Consider the following 6,000-nt stretch of genomic DNA (forward strand, 5'->3'; position numbering starts at 1 on the left):
TGCACGCCCGGGATCCCATATGGGCATTAGTTCTAATCCCGGCAGCCCCGCTTCCCTTCCAGCTCCCTGCCTGTGGCCTGGGAAAGCAGTCGAGGACAGCCCAAAGCTTTGGGACCCTGCACCCGCGTGGGAGACCCGGAAGAGGCTCCTGGCTTCGGAGGCTCCCGGCTTCAGATCGGCATAGTATCGGCCCGTTGCGCTCACTTGGGGAGTGAATCATCGCACGGAAGATCTTCCTCTCTGTCTCTCCTCTCTGTATATCCGCCTTTCCAATGAAAAAATAATAAAAATAAATCTTTAAAAAAAAAAAAACTTTGCAAATTTTGGAAGGAAGTTCAAAAAACCTGTAATAGGTATGATTTTAAAAGATGCTCTCTGGCGTATACTAGCATCAAGTTGTCAAACATACACAAGAAAAAATACATATTCTAAAAACAACAAGAGAACAATGTTGTGTCATGTTGTTGGCTAAGGAGCTAATAGCGCTGGTTAAGCTGAGCAGTAACAGGAACTGGGCTTGCGGCTAAAATCCGCCTAGACTCAGCTGTATCCAATTGCTTGGCTAAAGGACTTGGGGGGAAGAGATATAAGGATAGCGGAAACAGTAATAAAGGGAGACTTTGGAGAGACTTCTACCATCACTGGTCTCCTGTTGGTGCTTCATCCCCAGACCCTCTCCCTGTCCTCGTTACCTGGTTTTCTGGCTACTAACAGAACACTTGAGACTGAATAATTTGCCAAAACAGAAACTGGTTTCTTACAGAGATGAGTTCAGGATCAAGGGCGTCACATCAAGCATGGATGAGAGCAGGGGAGCCGATTCATTCTCTTGTGAGGAACTTAATTCTGTGATAGCTAGCCCACTCCATGATGATGGCACTACTCCACGCACTGGTGAGGGCAGAGCTCTCACGACCTAATTACTTCCTATAGTTGCTACACTATAGGATTAATGTTCCCGCACATTTTGGGGGGAACATTCAAATCAGACCATTTATTTACATTTCTTATCTTTCTGTATGCTGTACTTTGTGGTTATCTTTGAGTGACACTCAGTTTTGTTTTTATACTTTGCTCAATGTGATCGTATTGAGGATTGATTCTGTAAGAGTTTAGAATAATAGCTTTCCTCATTCCAGGGCTACACCGGCTAAAATCCTGATATCTGTGCTTTATAGACACTCAACTAATTGTTCAAAGTTTTCAGCCAACGTTTCCTACCTACGGAAGGCCAGGAATCGAATGCTAGCCAGCACTCTGCAGCCTGGAATCTCCGTTCAGCTCTCACGGCTAGTGGGGGACCTCTGAGTAGTAGCAGGGCATCTCATTCTGTGTGGCCAGAGCTTAGTATTCCGTTAAAGACTAAAAGAAACCCCCACCCTTATTTCTGAGGCTAACCTTTGTGATCTCATGTAACGTAAATGCCCATTGCTTCAGCACCATCAGACTCTCTGTGTTTTCCCGAATGAGCCTGTAGCTGTGTCACTAGAGCCCTCCTCCGTGTGCCGCCGTGTGGAAAGTACACGGGGGCAGCACGGGGACACCATCACCCTCCTCTCAAAGACCACAGCCTTGCACTGCTCTCCCCTCCCCTCCCCAGGAACAGCCGTTCCCTCAGCTTTTCTGCTTTTATGGTTAACAACACGGGGAGAGCGAGAGACCCGGCTTGAGTCCCGGACTCCTAGCTTTATCTCTGCCCAGCAAAGGATGGCATAGGTATCTGAGAACTGAAATAGCACACAAGGGCTCTGCCTCAACTGCCTTTCAAATAGCATGAACGAATACTTCATTTGAATACTTGTGACTCCATCTTGGCTAGAACTGGAAGTGGCCGGCATTGCTTACTCACTTCTCAGAAGCCAGCTCATCACTGTCCATGATTTGAGGAACTGGACAGGAGTTGAGTGACCTCAGACTGAAACATGCATATCTTCCGGGAGGTCCCTTCCTCACAGCTGTTACCATCGGGGGCAGGCACACAAGTTTTCATGTCTAACAATCTCCAAGGCAATTCCCATGTTGGTTATACCAAGCTGACAGCACAAATGGACTAGATTCAGTTGGGTTTTTTTTTTCAATCCTGATGCTATACTGAAATCATCTCGAAGATTTTAAAAGATCCCCACGCACAGACATCAACCTTGAATAATTCATCTAGGGCTCTCTGTGGGAGCTTGGTGCGGAATTGTTTGCATATCTCACCCGTTGGGTGGCTGAATTGTAGGCCAGTCTTTAGAATCATTTCATCCAAACTCACCCTCAGGTCCATGAGCCCAAGCAGAACCAGTTTTCTGTGCAAACATTAACCTGGGGAGCCACTACTTTCCTTGTATTGATCACATTGATTGCTAAAGTCACGTGTATGCTAAAAATCCAAATGCTGCAGAAGAACACACTGTATACAGTAAAATGTGCAGGGCATCCTACTGGACAGCCAGCTTTGCGAACTCTGGGCTAGACGGCGCACTGTAATTTCATGGTAGAGAGAAGTGGATAGAGGAAAGACATTCGGATGGGGCTGGTGCACGCCAGGGCAAGCAAGAAAGACTCACCAAGCAGAAATGCCCAGTTTTGAAAGATGGGGCACATGAGCACCCTCTGAGATGGCATCCAAGAGAGGACTCTCAAAACCTCATCAAGCCTGAGTTAGGGAATGGGTCCACCCACTCCTCAAACAATCGCCACTAGAGGCCACTGAATGTATTTCTCCAGCAAGCACCACTTGCTCCATTTACAACATGGGCTTCCAGGGTCAACATTGGATTTCTTCTCCTCAATAAACTCTTATGCAACCGCAGACTTAAGAAAAAAATATATTCATTTCTATTAGAAAGGCAGAGAAGGAGAGACAGTGAGGAAGATTTTCTTTCTGTCCGCTGCTTCACTCCCCAAGTGGCCGCAATGGCCAGAGCTGAGCCAATCCGAAGCCAGGCAACCCAACACTGTCTCCAAGTCTCCCATGTGGTTGCAGTGTCCCAAGGTCTTGGGCCATCTTCCACTGCTTTCCCAGCCACAAACAGGGAACTGGATGGGAAGTAGAGCAGCAGGGACAATAACTGGCACCTATATGGGGTCTTGGCACTTGCAAGACGAGGATTTAGCCACTGAACTATCACACTGGGCCCAGTAACTGCAGACTTTTTAAACTAGAAAATTCTCCAGAGATCAGGTAACCACTAGTTCTACGTCTGAAAGACAGTTTCACTGGATTACAACTACCCTGTGAAACAGTGGGTCAAGCTGATGTTCTCTCTCTTTTCGAAGGCTCTGAGAAGTTAGGTGGCATGGAGAAGATTCCATAGTGACTCAGAAGCACGTCCTGGACTTCGAAACTCATCTACTGCCTTCGCACCTCGTGCCTTCTCACGAGACGGCAAAGCCTCTGCCTTTACGTAGGACGTGAGCCAAGAGGAAAATGCCCACCTCTCCGTAAGGTCCTACCACGTGTGTTCTTATCCTTCCCATTCTAACGGTACTGGCAGAAGTCTTCACGCGCAGCTCTATAAAGCTGTGCAAGAAAAGACTGCATGATCCACAGACGGGATAGGCTAGATCACATTGTCATAGCAAATAATCCCCTAACCAGAGGTCATTCTGTGGGGACTGCCGGACCTTCTGGGAGCCGAGCCAGTAGACACCTACCAAAGTGGATAAGGAGGGCTGCCCTTGCCTGCACAGCCCACTTCAGCCACCAGCCCACTACCCTTTCCTATCCTGGGAACACGTCACATCCCTATATTCCTTTAGCCCTTCCCCACCGTCCCCTGGGGCCAAAGCGCGCTCTCCTAAGGCCCACGGGGCAGGGAGGTAACCCAGGCCTGCAGCATTAAGGGGCGGTGGCACCTGCAGCGGCGCGCCCTGGGGCAGGGGAGTAACCCAGGCCTGCAGCTCTAACGGGTGGTGGCACCTGCAGCGGCACGCCCTGGGACAAGGAGGTAACCCAGGCCTGCAGCTCTAATGGGCGGTGGCACCTGCAGCGGCGCGCCCTGGGGCAGGGGGGTAACCCAGGCCTGCAGCATTAAGGGGCGGTGGCACCTGCAGCGGCGCGCCCTGCGCCTGCCCCGAGCTGGAGGCCGGCAGAGGCGGGCGCAGCACCGCGTAGAGCCGCTACCGAGGACGGGGTCAGGGTGGGCGCGGCTGCCGCCTTGGTGCTCCTGGTGAAGGAAGCGGTCCCTCCGACCCCAGCCCCCAGTGGCTGAGGCGGGTGAGGGGGTGACACTCCCGGGACCCTGGGCCGCCAGGGCCCTGGGGCGACCTGACTGGACTCGCCGCTGACCTTGACGTGGCCTCGGTGTGCTGACTCGCGCTGCGTGGACAGTTCCTCGAACGGCCCCTCTGGACGTGCCCTTGGGTTTTCCTACCAGCAAGCCGCCCTTGCGGGCTGCTTAAGCGCTGTCGGATTGTTTTCTCTCAAGCATGCATGCACGCTGTCGGTGTTTCAGGCAAAACAGAAACTGAAAGAACCATCTCTCCGCAGCACCGTTCAGAAGAAGAAGGGAAGAAAAATGAAAGAAAAGCGGCCCCCTTGTAGCTCAGCGCAGCATTAGGGGGATGGAATAGTACTTTGGTCTTGCTCCCACTACAAGCCCACCTTGGGTATCTCTGCTGCCTGGCCACAGCCACACTCGCTTCAGGATCTGGGCACCTGGGCTGCCCTTGTCCTGCGAGGCTCTGCTGGCAAAACGCTGGGGAAAATCAATCCTGGGACTGCAAGTCCTGCCGGAAATCACAAGGAATCTAGACGGGATTCCAGGGAGTAAGACTCGGATAGACTCCCGTTTATCAGTGAACCAATAATAAAATTGAGAAGGCAGCTACATAAGACCTATGAGAGGGCTCCTGCCTTTACTAGAGCAATGCTGAAATTAGGAGAACTGACACCCTAACAGAAAAAGCACCATCCATAAGAGAAAATCCAATCCTGAAAAAGTTCTCAACAGTAAAAGAAGCGCGGCAGGTGGACAATCTTGTTTAGTGCGCCGTGCTGTCGGGGGTTATAACTCACATCAAGGTGTGGACCGCAGTACTGGTCCCTCTCTGTCCGTTGGCTGTCTGACTCGGCCACATCCTCCCACAGGGAGTTTGTTCTTTCTAACTCCCACGCCGTGCTCCCAAGGGCACGCCACATTCTCCTGATCTGTGCCCTCAGTCTCCTGTTGATACTGAGTAGTGTTCCTCTTCTTGACCTGTCAGACACCTAGCCGCTGGTGTGGGACACTATGTCATGGCATTTTAACTCTACTTCCCTGACTGCCAGTTTGCTACCTTATTCTGTTTGGTTTTAGGAGTTCTTTGTATATCCTAGTGTGTTGAGTCATTGCTGATATATCCATTGTTGAGTTTTTTCCAAGTCTCCCACATGGCTGAAGGGGCCCAGAATCTTGGACCATCCTCCGTTGCTTTCCCAGGTAATTAGAAGGGAGCTGGATCGGAAGTGGTGCACCTAGGACTCGAACCGGTGTCAAGATGGGATGCCGCAACCACAGACGGAGGTTTAGTTAATTACACCATGCTGGCTCCATACTTTTCTTTCTTTCTTTCTTTCTTTCTTTCTTTCTTTCTTTCTTTCTTTCTTTCTTTCTTTCTTTCTTTCTTTCTTTCTTTCTTTCTTTCTTTCTTTCTTTCTTTCTTTCTTTCTTTCTTTCTTTCTTTCTTTCTTTCTTTCTTTCTTTCTTTCTTTCTTTCTTTCTTTCTTTCTTTCTTTCTTTCTTTCTTTCTTTCACTATCCAAAACAGTTACAGGTGCTAGTACATGCAGATAACCACATGCAAAAGAGTTCAATTGGATCCCACCTCACATTATTTACAAAAACTAATGGATCAAAAAGCAAAATGACAGCCAATCCATAAAAACCTGAGAAGAAAATATGTTGGCAATATGTTGTTAGCCATAATATTAAAAGTATGAGCAACAAAGACAAAAAGAGATAAACTACACTTTGCTGAAATTCACAAAGCTTTTATGAAACCAAGAGTATTATCAATAAGGTGAAAAGACAAC

General features: G+C 49.2%; 1 protein-coding gene across 1 annotated transcript in view; it reads right to left on the reverse strand.

Annotated features, from left to right (window-relative positions):
• Positions 1-4,418, reverse strand: part of LOC121167772 (leukocyte elastase inhibitor-like) — a 70,275-nt gene extending 65,857 nt beyond the window's left edge. Inside the window, exon 1 of the mRNA XM_040997355.1 lies at positions 4,362-4,418. The gene's annotated coding sequence lies outside the window, so the exon portion shown is untranslated. The remainder of the gene's footprint in view (positions 1-4,361) is intronic.
• Between the last annotated feature and the right edge of the window lie 1,582 nt (positions 4,419-6,000).

Source organism: Ochotona curzoniae, unplaced genomic scaffold, assembly GCF_017591425.1.
Source record: "Ochotona curzoniae isolate NIBS_2020 unplaced genomic scaffold, NIBS_Ocur_1.0 patch426, whole genome shotgun sequence".
Taxonomy (NCBI): Eukaryota; Metazoa; Chordata; class Mammalia; order Lagomorpha; family Ochotonidae; genus Ochotona; species Ochotona curzoniae.